This window comes from Euprymna scolopes, chromosome 28 (assembly GCF_053919585.1).
Source record: "Euprymna scolopes isolate OS-2025 chromosome 28, ASM5391958v1, whole genome shotgun sequence".
NCBI lineage: Eukaryota > Metazoa > Mollusca > Cephalopoda > Sepiida > Sepiolidae > Euprymna > Euprymna scolopes.
Window position 1 is genome coordinate 60,473,753 of NC_136509.1, and position 20,913 is coordinate 60,494,665.

The following is a 20,913-nucleotide window of genomic DNA, read 5'->3' on the forward strand; positions in this document are numbered from 1 at the left end:
CCCATTCCTTAATCACAAAATTTTCTTTTCTCCATTCACCCCCATCTAGAGGGCATCCCCACCTAGAGACTGACCCGCAGAAGCCAGGTTCCTTTTACAAACCTAGTGGAACAGCCAGTCTATCAACTAGATGGGGTTGGGAGGGTCCTACTAATCTCCCCCTCCTTTTTCTTTTTTTTTTTTTCCCCCCCCCGCTCTCGACACGAATGAATTATTGTACCATTTTTATTGTTATCTTTTTTTGTTTTTACACGTCAATAAAAAATATTTTAAAAATTGGGAGTTAAGTAGGATGCCCCCCAGTATGAAAGGGTGAATGTGGTATTATGGTGAAAGGTACTAGCTGGGAGAAACTTTTGATTTTGTTTAGTTCTGGAGTGACAAGGATGACCAACGACACCCACAATCCCCCCCCCTTTTGAGTTGGCCATGTGCCTAAGTTTTTTGTTCATTGTTGATTTTCAATGTATTTTTAACATGAATAAAGGATTTAATATCTCAAAGTGTAGTATCTGTTCTTCAGATGCTGCACTTCAATTTCTTGTTCTCTGTCAGTGGAGGAGAAATCCTTCACGACTGAGACAATTTTTATTTTTGTTTCTTTTCTCCACGTTAAAAAATGACCCTGGTGTCTACTTCTGTCCCGTGGGGAGGCATTGTAAATAGGAACAAGGTATCGACGATAAGGTGCTACCGTACATACAAAATACACACATTTCATTCATGGATTTTGACCACTCACAGCTCCATGGATCAACAACTTTTCCATTTTTTTTTTAATCTCTTAAAGAAATACATGAATTTTTGATTTAATATGTTGAAATTCTTATTTAGCGACTGGAAATTTTGTTTTTTAATATCGAAAAAAAAAAACATTGGATAAAATAGGAAAAAAATGTTGTCATCGGTCAATATTAATTAAGTCAATTATGTAAACATAAAATAAGTTTACACACACACAAAAAACCCCCGAGAAAATCAACGTGGTTTTTGAAATAACAAAGTTTTAAAATTTGAACTTTACAGGTAAATTTCTAAAAAACACTACTTTTTTTGTTTTAAATTTAAATATTTTATTTATTGATCTTTTATCTTCAATTTGTGATGTATAAAACTTTGGTGAGTCAATTAATTATATGAATTTTAATAGACATTTCAAAATGGGGGGGGCGGTGAATTTCACAAAAAAACGTTTGTCTAAAATATTAAATTTGGTTTATTGGGAAGAGCATAAAATTTTACATTGACCCTGAAAATATCGTAAAAATTGAACCATTAGAAAAATTTTGATAGATTTTTAAAATTTAAAAATTGAGAAAAATTTAACTTGTAAATTTCAATTGATTTCATTACGTAAAAAAATGGCGTCATTGAAGGCGCGCGTCGCCTGTACCTGTACTTTGTAAACATTGTTTTATAAATAATAAAAAAAATATTTCTATTACTTTTTAAACAACTTTAGTAGTTTATTTTGGAAGTATATTCCTTAAAGAAAATAAACAACCCACTCACCACAAACAAACAGAACTCCAGTTTATAACAGTAACAAACTATTTATTGTTCATAACAGCTACTGTCTAATTTGAGGTGACTGACTATAGCAGTGAAACGATGTAAGACCAGACCAGTAAAGTCACCTCGCTGCATGCATTCATGACACCAATTGGTGTCATAAAAATTCATGATCACTATTCAAAATTCATAATGATTATTTGAAATTCATTACCATAATTTTGTAAATCATGACCATTACGAAAAATTTATGATAGTTATTTGAAATTTATGATCATTATTTTTATTTCATGATAATTATTTTGAATTTATTATCATTATTAAAAAAGTATGATCATTATTCCAAATTGCTGATTATGATTTAAAATTCCTGATCATTTTTTAAAAAATCATGATAATTATTAAAAATTCATGATTATTATTTAAAATTCAGGATTCTTATTAAATATTCATGATCATTATTTTAAATTCATGATCATTATATAAACTTCATTATTATTATGTAAAATTCATGAACATTATTTAAAATTAATGATAATTATTTAAAATTCATGATTATGATTAAAAATCATAACCATTATTATAAATTCATGATCAGTATTTTGAATTCATAATCATTATTAACAATTCAAAATCATTATTTTAAATTCAAAATCATTATTTTAAATTCATGATCATTATTGAAAATTCATGATCATTATTTGGAATTCATGATCATTATTTACAATTCATGATCAGTAATTAAAATTTGTGACATTCATGGGCATAATTTGAATTAATGATTATTATTGGAAATTAATGATCATTATTTGAAATTAATGATCATTATTTAAAACTATTGATCATTATTTGAAATTCTTGATCATTATTTGAAATTCATGATCATTATTTACAATTCATTACCATTATTTAAACTTCATTAGCATTATTTTGGAAATCATGATCATTACGAAAAATTTGAAATTAATGATCATTGTTTTATTTCATGATAATTATTTTGAATTGCTTATCATTATTAAAAATTTATGATCATTATTTCAAACTCATGATTATGATTTAAAATTCCTGATCATTTTTTGAAATTCATGATCATTATTTAAAATTCATGATTTCATTTGAAATTTATGATCATTATAAAAATGATTATTTAAAATTAAGATAATTGTTTAATATTCATGATCATTATTTTGAATTCATTGTCATTTTTTGAAATTCATGATCATTATTTTGAATTCATGATCATTATTTGAAATTTATTATCATTATTTAAAATTCATGATTATTATTAAAAATTCATGATCATTGTAATTGTCTTTATTTTTGAGATGAGGTGTTTTCAGTTATTGAGATTGTCAGACTGACTTCCTCATCTTGGTTGTTATAGTCACAACGTTTCGGCCGTTTTGCCCTCCGGCCGTCATCAGGTTTTTTGTAAATAAAGATCATGGGTTCAAATGATGTTCATGAATTTTTAATAATGATGATCAATTTTAAATAATTATGATTAATTTTAAATAATTATGATTAATTTTAAATAATGATCATGAATGTAAAATAATGATCATAATATTTAAACAAATAAAGATTATGAATTTCAAATAATGTTCAAGAATTTTAAATAATTGTCGTGAATTTTAAATAATGATCAGCAATTTAAAATCATTAATTTTAAATAATGATCATGAATTTTTAATAATAAAGAACATGAATTCTGTTTATAATAATCATCAATTTAAAATAAAGTTACTCACTTTCAAATAATAATCATCGATTTACAAATAATGATCAAGAATTTCAAATAATGTTAATGAATTTTAAATAATGACTTTGAATTTTAAATAATGATCATAATTTCCCAATAAAGATCATAAATTTTATATAATGATCATGAATTTAAAATAATGATAATAAATTCCAAATAATGATAATGAATTAAAAAAATGATTATAAATTAAAAAAAAAATGATTATAAATTTCAAAATAATAATAATGAATTTTAAACAATGATAAGAAATTTTAAATTAAGATAATGAATTTTAAATTATGATAATGAATTCAAAATATTGATCATAAATTCCAAAAAAATGATCATAAATTTTAAATAAGTTCAATGTATATTAAATAATAATCATGAATTTTAAATAATGATCATAACTGTTAAACAGTTATCATAAATTTTAAATAATGATCATAAATTTCAAATATTGATCAGGAATTCCAAATAATGAACACAAATTTTTAAAAAAATAATCATGAATTTTTAATAATGATAAGGAATTTTCAATAAAAATGAGGAATTTAAAATAATGATCTTGAATTGTAAATGATCATGAATTTCAAATAATGTTCAAGAATTTTAAATAATGATTATGAATTTTTAACAATGATTATAAATTCCAAATAAAAGATCATGGATTCCGAATAATGGTCATGAATTTTAAATAAGGACCATGAATTTTAAATACTGACTATAATTTTAAATAATGATCATAAACTTTAAATAATGATCATAAATTTTATATAATAATGATGAATTTCAAATAATGTTTATGAATTTTAAATAATGATCATGAATTTTAAATAATGATTATGAATTTAAAATAATATCATGAATTTCAAATAATGATCATGAATTTCAAATAATGATCATGAATTCAAAATAATGAATATGATTTTAAAACAATGATCGTAAATTTAAAATAATGATAAAAAATTCCAAATAAAGATCCGGAATTCAAATAATGTTCATGAATTTTAAATAATGCTCGTGAATTTTAAATAATGATGATCAGTTTTAAATAATTATCATTAATTTAAAATAATGATCATGAATATCAAATAATATTCATGAATTTTACATAAAGATCATGAATTTTTTCATCAATTTTAAAAAAAAGTTACTCAATTTCAAATATTGATCATCAATTTCCAAATAATGATCCTGAAGTTCAAATAATGTTTATAAATTTATTTGAATTTTAAATAATGATCATAATTTCCCAATAAAGATCATAAATTTTATATAATTATCATTAATTTAAAATAATGATAATAAATTTCAAATAATGATAATGAATTTAAAATAATGATCATAAATTCCAAAAAAAATAATTATAAATTTCAAAAAAGTTTAATGAATTTTAAATAATGATCATGAATTTTAAATAATGATCATAAATGTTAAATAGTGATCATAAACTTTAAATAATGATCCTAAATTTCAAATATTGATCATGAATTCCAAATAATGAATTTTAAAAAATGATCAGGAATTTTCAATAAAAATGAGGAATTTAAAATAATGATCTTGAATTCTAAATGATGATGAATTTCAAATCATGTTCATGAATTTTAAATAATGATTAAGAACTTTTAACGATGATTATAAATTCCAAAAAGATCATGAATTCCGAATAATGTTCATGAATTTTAAATAATGATCATCAATTTTAAATAATGATCATGAATTTGTGAGACTGATTATGAATTTTAAAAGTTCATAAATTTCAAATCATGATCATGAGTTTGAATAATGATCATCAATTTTAAATAATTCTCATGAATTCTAAAAGACATAATGAATTTCAAATAATGATTTTAATTTTAAATAATGATCATAAATTAAAAAAAAATGTTCATCAATCTTTATGATCATTATTTCAAATTCATAGTCATTATTTGAAAAACATGAACTTCATTTGAAATTTATGATCATTCTTAAAAAATTAATGATCTTTATTTAATAATGATTCGGTAATTCATGATCATTTGTTAAAATTCATGGTAATTATTTAAAATTATTGATCATTATTTGGAATTCATGATCATTTTTAAAATTCAGGATTCTTATTAAAATTCATGATCATTATTTTAAATTCATGATTATTATTTTAAATGCATGATCATTATGTAAAAGAAATGATGCTTATTAAAAATTTATGATCATTATTTAAAATTAATCAACATTATTTGAAATTTATGATCATTATTTTGTAATTTATAAGAATTATTTGCAATTCATTATAATTATTTTAAATTCATGATCATTATTTGCAATTCATGGTTATTATTTAAAATTCATGATCATTGTTGAAAATTCATAAACATTATTTGAAATTTATGATAATTTTTTGTTGAAATTTGGGATCATTATTTTGAATTCATTATCATTATTTTAAATTCATGATCATTATTTAAAGTGTATGATTTAAAATTCATAATCATTATTTTGACATTCAAAATCATTATTTTGACATTCACAATCATTATTTTGTAATTCATGATCATTATTTTAGATTCATTATCATTATTTGAAATTCATGAACTTAAATTAAAATTTATTATCATTATTAAAAAATGTTTTGTCTTTATTAAAGATTGATTAACTTTTTTTAATTTATGATCATTATTTAAAATTAAGATCATTATTTGAAATTCATGATCATTATTTGAAATTCATTATGTCTTTTAGAATTCATGAGAATTATTTCAAACTCATGATCATTATTTGAAATTTATGAACTTTTAAAATTCATAATCAATCTTACAAATTCATGATCATTATTTAAAATTGATGATCATTATTTAAAATTCATGAACATTATTTGAAATTTATGATCATTATCCGGAATTCATGATCTTTTTGGAATTTATATTCATCGTTAAAAGTTCATAACCATTATTTAAAATTCATGAACATGATTTGAAATTCATCATCATTTAGAATTCAAGATCATTATTTTAAATTCCTCATTTTTATTAAAAAAATCCTGATCATTTTTTAAAATTCATTATTTGGAATTCATGATCAATATTTGAAATTTAGGATCATTATTTAAAGTTTATGATCACTATTTAACATTTATGATCATTATTTAAAATTCATGATCATTATTTAAAATTCATGATCATTATTTAAAATTCATGATCATTATTAAAAATTCATTAAACTTTTTTGAAATTTATAATCATTTTTTTTTGGAATTCATGATCATTATTTTAAATTCATTATCATTATTTGAAATTTATTATCATTATTTTAAATTAATGATAATTATATAAAATTTATGATCTTTATTGGGAAATTATGATCATTTTTTAAAATTCAAATAAATTTATAAATATTATTTGAAATTCAGGATCATTATTTGGAAATTGATGAGCAATATTTGAAATTGAGTAACTTTATTTTGAAATTGATGAAAAAATTCATGATCTTTATGTAAAATTCATGAATATTATTTGATATTCATGATCATTATTTTAAATTAATGATGATTATTTAAAATTAATCATCATTATTTAAAATTCACAAGCATTTTTTAAAATTCATGAACATTATTTGAATTCCGGATCTTTATTTGGAATTTTTTATCATTATTTTAAATTTACGATCATTGTTTTAAAATCATAGTCATTATTTTGAATTCATGATCATTATTTGAAATTCATGATATTATTTAAAATTCATGATCATTATTTAAAATTCATGATCATTATCTAAAATTCATAAACATTATTTGAAATTCATCATTGTTATATAAAATTTATGATCATTATTTAAAGTTCATGATCATTATTTAAAATTATAGTCAGTATTTAAATTCATGGTCCTTATTTAAAATTCATGACCATTATTCGGAATCCATGATCTTTTTTTTTGAATTTATAATCATTGTTAAAAATTCATAATCATTATTTAAAATTCTTGAACATTATTTGAAATTCATGATCATTTACAATTCAAGATCATTATTTTAAATTCCTCATTTTTATTGAAAATTCCTTATCATTATTAAAAATTCATGATTATTTAAAAAAAATTTGTGTTCATTATTTGGAATTCCTGATCAATATTTGAAATTTATGATCATTATTTAAAATTCATGATAACTGTTTAACCGTTATGATCATTATTTAAAATTCATGATCATTATTTAAAATACATCAAACTTATTTAAAATTTATGATCATTTTTTTGGAATTCATGATCAATATTTTGAATTCATTATCATAATTTAAAATTCATTATCTTTATTCATTATCATTGTTTAAAATTCATTATTATTATTTTGAAATTTATAATCATTTTTTTTTAATTTATAATCATTTTTTTAATTCATTATCATTATTTGGAATTTATTATCATTATTTTAAATTCATGATCATTATATAAAATTTATGATCTTTATTGGGAAATTATGATCATTATTTAAAATTCAAAGTCATTATTTAAAATTCATAAACATTATTTGAAATACTTGATCATTATTTGTAAATTAATGATCATTATTTAAAATTCACGAGCATTATTTAAAATTCATGAACATTATTTGAAATTAATGATCTTTATTTGGAATTTATTATAATTATTTAAAAATCATGATCATTGTTTAAATAATTTGATCATAATTTTACATTCATGATCATTATTTAAAATTAATGATAATTATTTAAAATTCATGATAATTATTTAAAATTCATGATAATTATTTAAAATTCATGAACATTATTTAAAATTCACGAGCATTATTAAAAATTCATAAACATTATTTGAATCATGATCTTTATTTATTATCATTATTTTAAATTTACGATTCATTGTCAGTATTTTTAATTTATGACCATTATTTGAAATTCATGATATTTTTTTTATTTATGATCACTATAAATTGATGATCATTATTTAAAATTCATGATAATTATATAAATTAATGATCATGATTTAAAATTCATGATCATTATTTTTAATTCATGATCATTATTTTAGATTCATCGTTATTATTAGATTCATTGTGATTATATGATCATTATTTGTAATTCATGATCATTATTGGAAATTAATGATCATTATGTAAAATTCATGATCCTTATTAAAAATTCATGATCATTATTTGAAATTTATAATCATTATTTTTTTAATTATTGTTATTGTTTTGAAATTTATAATCATTATTTTAAATTCATTAACATTATTTGAAATTCATGAACTTTTCTTATTGAAATTTATGATCATTATTTTGAATTTATTATCATTATTTTAAATTCATGATGATTATTTGGAAATTTTTCATCATTTTTAATTTATAATCATTATTTTGAATTCATTTATTGTCATTATTTTAAATTTACGATCTTTATTTAAAATTAATGATCATTATTTGAAATTCATGAACTTAATTTTAAATTTATTATCATTATTAAAAAATATGGTCTTTACTATATATTCATGAACATTGTTTTCATTATCATTATTTGAAATTCTTGATCATTATTTGAAATACGTTATCTTTATTTCGAATTTACGAACATTATTTAAAATTTATAATCAGTATTTAAATTTCATGACCATTAAATTGAAATCATTAACATTATTTAAAATTTATGATGTTTTTTGAAAATCTATGATTATTATTTGATCATTATGAAATTTCCAGATCTATACTTGGAATTTATGATCAATATTTGAACTTCATGATCATTATTTGAAAGACATGAAATTTATTTGGAATTTATGATAATAATAATTCATGAAGTTTATTTAGAATTTATTATCATGATTTAAAATCAATGATCATAATTAAAAATTCATGATCATTATTTAAAATTCATAGAAATTATTTGAAATCCATACTAATTATTGTAAATCTATGCTAATTATTTGAAATCCATGATAATTATTTGAAATCTATGCTAATTATTTGAAATCCATGATCATGATTTTTTATTCATGATCATTATTTAAAATTCATGATCTTTATTTGGAATTTATGATCAAAAATGACAAATTCATGATAATTATTTTAAAATCAGCATCATTATTTAGAATTTATGATCATTATTTAAAATTCATGATCATTATTCTAAATTCATAGATAATATTTGAAATTAATGATCATTATTTAAAATTCATGATTATTATTTAAAATTGTTTAACATTATTTTAAATTCATGATCTCTATTTGGAACTGTTATCGTTATTTAAATTTAATGATCATTATTTAAAATTAATGATCATTATTTCGAATTCATGATCGTTATTTAAAATTCATGATCATTATTTCGAATTCATGATCGTTATTAAACGTTCATGATCATTATTTTAAATTCATGATCATTTATTTTAAATATATTATCTTTTTTTTAGAATTTATGATATTTAATCAAAATTCATGATAATTATTTTAAATTCATAATCATTTATTTCAAATTCATGATCATTTATTTTAAATTCATGATCATTTATTTTAAATTCATGATTATTTATTTTAAATTCATGATTATTTATTTTAAATTCATGATTATTTATTTTAAATTCATGATCATTTATTTCAAATTCATGATCATTTATTTTAAATTCATGATCATTTATTTCAAATTCATGATCATTTATTTCAAATTCATGATCATTTATTTCAAATTCATGATCATTTATTTTAAATTCATGATCATTCATTTTAAATTCATGATAATTTATTTTAAATTCATGATCATTTATTTTAAATTCATGATCATTTATTTCAAATTCATGATCATTTATTTTAAATTCATGATCATTTATTTTAAATTCATGATCATTTATTTTAAATTCATGATCATTCATTTTAAATTCATGATCATTTATTTTAAATTCATGATCATTTATTTTAACTTCATGATCATTTATTTTAAATTCATGATCATTTATTTTAAATTCATGATCATTTATTTTAAATTCATGATCATTTATTTTAAATTCATGATCATTATTAAAAATTCATGATCATTATTTTAAATTCAAGATTATTATTTAAAATTCCTGACTCTTATTTAAAATTCATGATTATTACTTAAAAATTTATGATTATTTTTTAAAATTCATAATCAGTATTTTCAATTTATGATGATTATTTAAAATTCAGGATTATTATTTAAAATCTCTGAACATTATTTGAAATTTATGATCATTATTTTGAAATTTTTAATCATTATTTTGAATACATTATTATTATTTAAAATTCATGATCATTATTTGGTATTCATGATCATTATTTGAAATTTCTGATCATTTATTGTTGAAATTTATGGTCATTATTTTGAATTCATTATCATTATTTCCAATTCAGGATCATTATTTTGAATTTATGATCATTATTTGGAATTCATTGCTTTTATTTGGTATTTATGATCATTATTTTAAATTCCGGATAATTTTTTAAATTCATGATCATTATTTGAAATTCATGATCATTATTTGAAATTCATTAACTTGATTTAAAATTTATGATCATTATTTAAAAAATTATAGTCATTATTTGAAATTAATGATTATTATTTAAAATTCTACGATCATTATTTGTAATTATTTATCTACTCTATTTAAAATTCATGATCATTATTTGGAAATCATGATCATTATATAAAATTTATGATTATTTTTAATTTATGATCATTCTTTAAAATTAATGATTATTATTTTAAATTCATGATCTATCTCCAAAATTCATGAGCATTATTTTAAATTTATGATCATTATTTAAATTCATGATACATATTTAAATTTCATGACAATTATTTAGAATCCATGATTATTTAAAATTCATGATCATTATTTGGAATTCATGATCATTATTTTTAATTCATGATCATTATTTAAAATTCATGATCTTTTTTGGAATTTTATGATCATTATTTAAAATTCATGATTATTATTTAAAATTCATGATCAATATTTAAACCTCATTATCTATATTTGTATTTTATGATCGTTATTTAAAATTCATGATCATTATTTGGAATTCCTGATCATTATTTAAAATTCATGATCATTATTTTAAATTCATGATCATTATTTAGAATTCATGATCATTATTTAGAATTCATGATCATTATTTGGAATTCATGATCATTATTTAAAATTCATGATCATTATTTAAAATTCATGATCATTATTTAGAATTCATGATCATTATTTATAATTCATGATCATTATTTAGAATTCATGATCATTATTTGGAATTCATGATCATTATTTGGAATTCATGATCATTATTTACAATTTATGATCATTATTTAAAATTCATGAATATTATTTGAAAGTCATGATCATTATCTGAAATTCATAGTCATTATTTTAAATTGATGAACTTCATTTGAAATTTATGATCATTATTAAAAAATTCATGAACTTTATTTGAAATTTATGATCATTATTAAAAAATTCATGAACTTTATTTAAAATTTATTAACATTATTTACATTATCATTATTATTCATGATCATTATTTACATTATTATTATTCATGATCATTATTTGATATTCATGATCATTATTAAAAATTCATGAACTTCATTTGAAATTTATGATCATTTTTAAAAAATTCATAATCTTTATTTAAAATTCATGAACATTATTTGGTAATTTATGATCATTATTTAAAATTCATGATCATTATTTAAAATTCATGATATTTTTTTAAAATTGATGATTATTATTAAAAATTCATGAACATTATTATGATTTTTATTTTGAATTCATTATTATTATTTAAAATTCATGATTATTATTAAAATTTATGGTCATTATTTGAAATTCATGATTATTATTTAAAATTCATTATATTATTTGAAATTCATGATCTTTCTTGCATGGACTTTGTTTGGAATTTATGAACATTATTTAAAATTCATTATTATATAAAATTCATGAAGATTATTTAAAATTTATTATCATTACTTAAAATTCATGGGCATTATTTAAAATTCATGATCATTGATGAACATTATTTTAAATTCATGATTAATATTTTGAATTCATGATCAATTTTTGATATTTGTGATCATTATTTGAAATTCATGATTATTATCTAAACTAGCGCCACACACAACGCCGAGTCAAACAAAAAATCAAGTACACTCAACATACTCTTATCAATAACACTTACCTTGTGAACTCAGTATATGGGAAATTCCCATATCCACAAAACAAAGTCACTGAAAAAATCAAAAATATCCTAAGGGTAAGGATAATTAGTAAATGTTGGATAAAATGATGGTTAAAGTTATTACGAACTTGCCAGGATTCGAACCTAGAATCTTCTGATCGATAGTCAGACGCATTATCCATTGCACCACAAGTCCTGTCCGTATGCCGAAAGACGTTACTGCGACTGTATACAGACAGTGTTAAATTCCGTTGACATGGGCAGGTAACATTTTCGACATTTGCACGAAATAGCCCAAAAACCCTTGTTCTTGGGCTTTTTGTGTGACTCGGCATTGTTTGTTAGAAACCATATATAGATAAGGACAATCTAAGGACTCACACCTTTCAGGGAAAAAAGAATTTTTCAATTTGGTGCATCCATTCGAAAGTTTTATTGGTATATATGCACACATAAATATTTAGAATTTTATTAATAGTATAGATTCATGATAATTATTTGGGCAAAAGTATTCAAAATAAGGCAATTAATTTGATTGGTGATGCGCTCTTGAAAAAAATTATAAATAATGTTCAAAATTCGAAATATTATTCCATCATTTTGGACTGCACATCTGATACTGGTTGCCAAGAACGAATATGCAACATTGTGAGTATATACACCTATAGAAATTAACATTTTGGGGGATGTCGATGACAACAGTGGTTTAGATTTTGTAGTAGCATGCTTAAAAAAGCTTAAAGATCTGAATTTTTGCAGAGGCCCAGGATATGATAACGGAGCAAATATGAAAGGCTGCAATCATGGCGTACAAGAACATTTACTTAGACATAATTTGAAATCATTTTATGTGCCACGTGAATCTTAGAGTCTAAATCTAATTGTTGGAAACATGGTGAGATCTTCAGTGGTTGCAACGACACTCTTTGGTGTTTTGCATCGAATTTATCTTTTGTTTTGCACTTCAACATAGCAGTGGAATCTTTTGAAAACTCATGTAAAAAATCTAACAGTAAAGCTTATTTCCGAAACACGTTGGAACTGCGGGATTAATAGTGTGAAAGTTGGTCGTTATCGAACTGCAGCGTACGATGCATTGGTGAAAGTGTCTGAAAATGCCAACGATCCAAAAGCAAGCACTGAAGCAACTGGATTGGAAAAACAACTAAAACTTTTTCAAATTTGGTTACTTTAGTCATTTATTGGTTCAAATAAATTGCTTTGGTTACATTAGTCATTTATTGCTTCAAATGAATTGATTTGGTTACTTTAGTCATTTATTGCTTCAAATGAATTGCTTTGGTTACTTTAGTCATTTATTGTTTCAAATGAATTGCTTTGGTTACTTTAGTCATTTATTGCTCAAATAAATTGCTTTGGTTACTTTAGTCATTTATTGCTTCAAATGAATTGCTTTGGTTACTTTAGTCATTTATTGGTTCAAATGAATTGCTTTGGTTACATTAGTCATTTATTGCTTCAAATGAATTGCTTTGGTTACATTAGTCATTTATTGCTTCAAATGAATTGCTTTGGTTACTTTCGTCATTTATTGGTTCAAATGAATTGCTTTGGTTACATAAGTCATTTATTGGTTCAAATGAATTGCTTTGGTTACATTAGTCATTTATTGCTTCAAATGAATTGCTTTGGTTACTTTAGTCATTTATTGGTTCAAATGAATTGCTTTGGTTACATTAGTCATTTATTGCTTCAAATGAATTGCTTTGGTTACTTTAGTCATTTATTGCTTCAAATGAATTGCTTTGGTTACATTAGTCATTTATTGCTTCAAATGAATTGCTTTGGTTACATTAGTCATTTATTGCTTCAAATAAATTGCTTTGGTTACTTTAGTCATTTATTGCTTCAAATGAATTGCTTTGGTTACTTACTTTAGTCATTTATTGCTTCAAATGAATTGCTTCGGTTACTTTAGTCATTTATTGCTTCAAATAAATTGCTTTGGTTACTTTAGTCATTTATTGCTTCAAATGAATTGCTTTGGTTACTTTAGTCATTTATTGCTCAAATAAATTGCTTTGGTTACTTTAGTCATTTATTGCTTCAAATGAATTGCTTTGGTTACATTAGTCATTTATTGCTTCAAATGAATTGCTTTGGTTACTTGAGTCATTTATTGCTTCAAATGAATTGCTTTGGTTACTTTAGTCATTTATTGCTTCAAATGAATTGCTTTGGTTACTTTAGTCATTTATTGCTTCAAATGAATTGCTTTGGTTACATTAGTCATTTATTGCTTCAAATAAATTGCTTTGGTTACTTTAGTCATTCATTGCTTCAAATGAATTGCTTTGGTTACTTTAGTCATTTATTGCTTCAAATGAATTGCTTCGGTTACTTTAGTCATTTATTGGTTCAAATGAATTGCTTTGGTTACATTAGTCATTTATTGCTTCAAATGAATTGCTTCGGTTACTTTAGTCATTTATTGTTTCGAATGAATTGCTTTGGTTACTTTAGTCATTTATTGCTTCAAATGAATTGCTTTGGTTACTTTAGTCATTCATTGCTTCAAATGAATTGCTTTGGTTCTTTAGTCATTTATTGTTTCAAATGAATTGCTGTGGTTACTCTAGTCATTTATTGCTTCAAATGAATTGCTTTGGTTACTTTAGTCATTTATTGCTTGAAATGAATTGCTTTGGTTACTTTAGTCATTTATTGCTTCAAATGAATTGCTTTGGTTACTTTAGTCATTTATTGCTTCAAATGAATTGCTTTGGTTATTTTAGTCATTTATTGCTTCAAATGAATAGCTTTGGTTACTTTAGTCATTTATTGTTTCAAATGAATTGCTTTGGTTACTTTAGTCATTTATTGTTTCAAATGAATTGCTTTGGTTACTTTAGTCATTTATTGCTTCAAATAAATTGCTTTGGTTACTTTAGTCATTTATTGCTTCAAATGAATTGCTTTGGTTACTTTAGTCATTTATTGCTTCAAATGAATTGCTTTGGTTACTTTAGTCATTTATTGCTTCAAATGAATTGCTTTGGTTACTTTAGTCATTTTTTGCTTCAAATGAATTGCTTTGGTTACTTTAGTCATTTATTGCTTCAAATGAATTGCTTTGGTTACTTTAGTCATTTATTGCTTCAAATGAATTGCTTTGGTTACTTTAGTCATTTATTGCTTCAAATGAATTACTTTGGTTACTTTAGTCATTTATTGCTTCAAATGAATTACTTTGGTTACTTAGTCATTTATTGCTTGAAATGAATTGCTTTGGTTACTTTAGTCATTTATTGCTTCAAACGAATTGCTTTGGTTACTTTAGTCATTTATTGCTTCAAATGAATTGCTTTGGTTACTTTAGTCATTTATTGGTTCAAATGAATTGCTTTGGTTACTTTAGTCATTTATTGCTTCAAATGAATTGCTTTGGTTACTTTCGTCATTTATTGCTTCAAATGAATTGCTTTGGTTACTTTAGTTTTTAGTACGATTTATTGCTTCAAATGAATATGATCAACAAATTAATGCAATCGAAAGACATGCAATTTGATATTGCACTGAAATGTATAAAAAGTTGTAGTAAGCAAAAATCAGGAACAAAGATAGGAAATAGTTTCGCCCTGCCCTGCTCACCTCTAGAAGAGAGGGATTTCTTACCTGTAATGACCATAGAGAAAGAAGAAGGAGACAGAAAAAATGCAGAAGAAAACTCGCTTCTTGTAGATTCATGGTTCGTCACAAAGAACAATCCAACCACCAGAACCACCTACACACAATCTGCAGGATACTGCGTGACTGCTTCCCAGCGTCCTGCCTTTATACCAGCCGGAAATTATATATTTGCATAATCGCATGAGAGCACACGCGACTCTGCGAGAATTGCATGGGGTCAACGCCAATAAAAGCCCATGGACGCCATCTTGGAACTCTCTTCCACTCTCTTCCCCTCGGTCTGCAACACAACAGATGTATCCGAGGTAAGCTCTTTATTTCTCCCATTTCGGTTATTGCCAATTCCGCTACTCCCCCCTGATCTCATGATCACAAAGATGGCAGTCTAGTGGGGGGTGTTTTTGTCTGGTGCTCCTTTGTAAAGGCAAGAGGGGTGGTCCTTCTGCTTTTTCGGTATGTGCATTATACGGCTCAAAATCCTCTCCGTCATCCTGCATCATACTCTTTGTCCTTTCAGAAGACATCATACTGTCTGAGTCTTCCTCTTCCTCCGATGTAACAACATAATGGCGATGTGCAAATCCTTTATGCGGCGAGGCACACCGTCCACCAAAATCGATTGAGGGCTGATTAACTTGGTCACCTCATCCTTGCCGAACCCTGTGGTACATCAATTTTGTGGTCTTTTGACCCACACGTGATCTCCAACCTGGTAAGAGCTGTTCTTGGGACCTGGGGATGCAGTTGCGAGATTGGTCTCCTTTACTCAAACTTCGTATCGATAAATCCTGTTGGCAGGCGCAGTGAAGGGAGATACGTCGTCTCTGGGTGTGATGTTATACCAGTAGACAGCCTTCTGTATGGACAGCGCATTTTAGCCACTATTCGTTTCACTGTATGGTGACATCGCTCTGCTATGCCATTCCCGGCTGGAGCGTATGCACAATGGAATCACAAGTGAACTCCCCATTTATGTGCAAATGCTTGGAACACATTGTGTGTGGGTCAAAAGCTGTATCATTATCTAAAAAGATTTCATGCGGCGAGCCACGTTCGAGGAACACTGCCTCCAACTGATGAATCACACTTGCCGAGTCCTGCATCACCAATTTCCTCCAAATAGAAAAATGCGATGGACCACAGTGTGTTAAAAAATGGAAGGTGCCATAATGTGTGATATTCATTCCAAGTCTCTGCCAAGACTCGTTCACTTTCAACTTTCCCTTTTTCCACTTGACCGGTGCTGGGTACATTGGACTGACATTCCTCACATTTCCGTATAACTGTTTTAACGGTTGCTTTTGTCATGGTTGGGCAACTTTTCCTGACAAAGTAGCTAGTTCACTACCTTTGTGAATAGCCATGATTTGACTCTCATCCAGCTCATTTATGTGAACCGTGCCAATCACCAGGTTAAGCCCGTTTTTCTTTTTCATCGCCTCAAACCACCGCTGTGGTACGCATGCCAATTGGTCAGCGATGTTTTGTGTTGATGGAACCAGCATCACGTCCGCTGTCAGCCCGTACTCTTTCACAAGCTCCTTGAGAGTGCTTAGTCGCCTTCTAATAAGCATCTCGCTTGTTACTTTGGTGCGTACTTGTGCCTTTCCAGTTAGCATGTCCGAGACCCAATGGTATATGCAGAGAGACTCTGTCTTTATGTATAGCACCTTGCCCTGCCACTGGAGAGCCAAATTGATGCCTTTCAATACGGCATCCAGTTCAGCTAAGTTGATATGTTGAGAGTCATCTTCAAGTTGCAGCCAACATGCATGTTCCAACACAGTTTCACGCATCTCCAAGGCTGCACCAATTGCTAAGGACCTAGCATCGACCAATACATTCAGCTTTTTGCCGTCTACACACCAATTTCCCCGGGCCGGATTGTTCTGCTGCACAGATTTCAAGGTCTCGAACATCATACGATGCAGTATGGTGTCTCTCTCTTCATCATCCCAGCTCTTTGTTACCGAACTTACTCTTCTTCTGAGTATTCCATAAGCCACACAAAGCCAACCACACACCGGAAAGTGCCCAACAAGTCGACCACACAGGGAGAACATTGTTTGTCATGTAACAATACTGGGAGCCTCTGGATTTGCATTTCCTTACTTCCATCGCAGTTTACTGCATTCCATCCCAACCGCCAATCCCAGCACCCATGCACCGTCCTTCAACCGCTCATGCACTCCAACCCGAACTGCGCTAGGTGTTTTCTTACATGGGTCGTCGGCACCATGTCTTCATTTGACAAATATGTCATCAATGTAAGCAAATGCTGCGTCGCCTACAACTTTCTTGCTGACAATTGCTCTCGTTATCAAGGGAGCCACATTCAAGCCGAACCCCAAACGGGTCAGACAGTATTTTTTCCCGTCGATTTCCACAGTCTGGTATGGCCACAGTGTCTCATGGACCGTACTTGTAGGTATGCTCTCCTGAGGTCCAGTAGAGACACGTTAGCACCTTTTTGTCTCCATTCACGCAGCTTAGCCACACAAATATCTGCATTGACCGTAAATGCGTCTACGTAATGATTTAGCTCCTGGTAGTCCATCACCGGGTGTACTTTGGCTTTGTTCTGCTGTATCACAGCCATCAAGAGAATTAAGTCTTTAGGGGTGGGTGGGGGTTGCCCCAATTTATCCTCTGGGTATGGCACAAGCCACTCATTATCTATCCAGGTGCAGAGCTCCTGCATGTATTCTTCATGGATCTTTGCCGGCACTGGGTATTCTGACGATTGTTTAGCCTTTCTGGGGGGTGGTCCTCAGAGCACTTCCATGATGCAGTCCACTTTCGACTTTGATGGTCAAAAATGGCGGTGAAATCTGGTTCATTAATAGAAATGGCTGTGCATTTAATATTTTTTCTGACGCTCAGCCGCACTGATTCTGTAGGCTCGACAATGACACCTCCCAGAGCTTTTATGACATCGATCCCTAGAAGTAAGTCAAACCCCAGTGGTTTGCCACGCACCACCAACACATCGATTCTGGCAGACACACCTTCATCAGTGGATATAGAGACCGCTCCAACACCGCAGCACGCATGGGATATTCCACCAATCGTTTCAACATTCACGTTTGTTTTTCTTCAAGACCGGCACCAGTCTGCATGTAAAATCATCCTAGAGCATCCTGTATCAATAAGCGGCAAACATTGCATCCCATCAACAATGATGCCTGTTACCGGGAGCGTCGTGTTCACATTTTGGTGGGGAAGGAGACTGGCGCTTATGCATCCTCCTCTTGCCCGTTCCGAGCCCTGTGTTCACTCTCACTGCACCGGTAACACTATGTTCTGCATTTTTGACAGTTGTTCGCAAGGTGGCCTTTAACATTGCATTTAAAACAGGTCACACTAACAAAAATATTCTTGGCCCTATTGTTGGGTGAGCATGTGGCTGCAACCACATCCTGATTTTGTTCCCCAGTCATCATCAAAATTCTCGCTCTCGGCATTAGCTCCCCCATGGTCAGGGCTTCGATGTTCAATGCCTGTTGAAAAGCAATTGAGATAACGTCAGGGAACCCAGTGACAAAAGTCAATTTCATGAGTCTCTCTAGGCCATCTCCGGGTTGGCCAATCCAACCAACTGCCTGATTTTGTTGGCGTAAACATCCACACATTCGCCAGCCCATCTGACCATAGTTATTTTTCTGTATGCTGCAAACACGGCATTGGTAACTGCCTCTTTTAATCGGGCCTCAATCTGGTCTATCTTCTTTTGATCATCCTCCTCCATTTCCATGTAGAGGGCCAGTGCATCACATTCCAGATATAAAGGTAGCAGATTCGCCACCTACTGAAGTTGTGCGACAAGTCTCACTTTTTTCAGCCACGCTACATCTCCCTCGCCAGAGAATGGCTTGATGATATCACTGCTTATCCGCACCTTTGCCATAGTCGAGCCAAAATAGCTTGTAGCAAAATGTAGTAAGCAAAAATCAGGAACAAAGATAGGAAATAGTTTCGCCCTGCACCGCCCACCTCTAGAAGAGAGGGATTTCTTGACTGTAATGACCATAGAGAAAGAAGAAGGAGACAGAAAAAAGGTAGAAGAAAACTTGCTTCTCGCAAATTCGTGGTTCATCACAAAGAACAATCCAACTGCCAGAACCACACAATCTGCAGGACAATGCCTGACTGCTTTCCAGCATCCTGCCTTTATAACGGCCAGGAATTATATATTTGCATAATTGCGCGAGAGCACATGCAATTCTGCGAGAATTGCATGGGGTCAAAGCCAATAAAAACCCATGGATGCCATCATCTTCCACTCTCTTCCCCTCGGCCCGCAACACAACAACAGACGTATATGAGGTAAGCTCTTTATTCCCCCCCCCCATTTCGGTTATTGCCAATTTCACTACAAAAGTCCAACTGAGTTCATGAAAAATTACAAAGAAAATGGATTTGTATCTGCACAAATTTCAACCAGAGAATTGGCTCAAGAATTAGAGATGGAGCCAGACAGATTAAATGATATTTCCAGCTGCCACAAGTTTGAGACGACGGAAAGTACACAAACATTTCAACTATGAAAGCATAGATGAATCATTGACAGATCAAAAAAAAAATATTGAGTACAGTTATATCGTTGACTGCATGTTTTAAGCAAATGGCTCGTCACTTTGATCTTTTTGGATTCTACACAACATCAAAAAATTGCAGAATTCGATCAAAACGATTTGATAAAATGTTGCATGGATTTGAATATTGTGCACAACGATGCATTTAGCTCAGATATTAATCCGAATTATTAAGTCAGCGAATTGTAAATATTTTCCAACATTGTTCCAGATACTGATGCTTTTCATTTAAT

General features: G+C 27.2%; 1 non-coding gene across 1 annotated transcript; it reads right to left on the reverse strand.

Annotated features, from left to right (window-relative positions):
* Window positions 1-12,557: 12,557 nt before the first annotated feature.
* Window positions 12,558-12,630, reverse strand: Trnad-auc (transfer RNA aspartic acid (anticodon AUC)). Its single transcript has one exon. It is a non-coding gene; the product is annotated as a tRNA-Asp (tRNA).
* Between the last annotated feature and the right edge of the window lie 8,283 nt (window positions 12,631-20,913).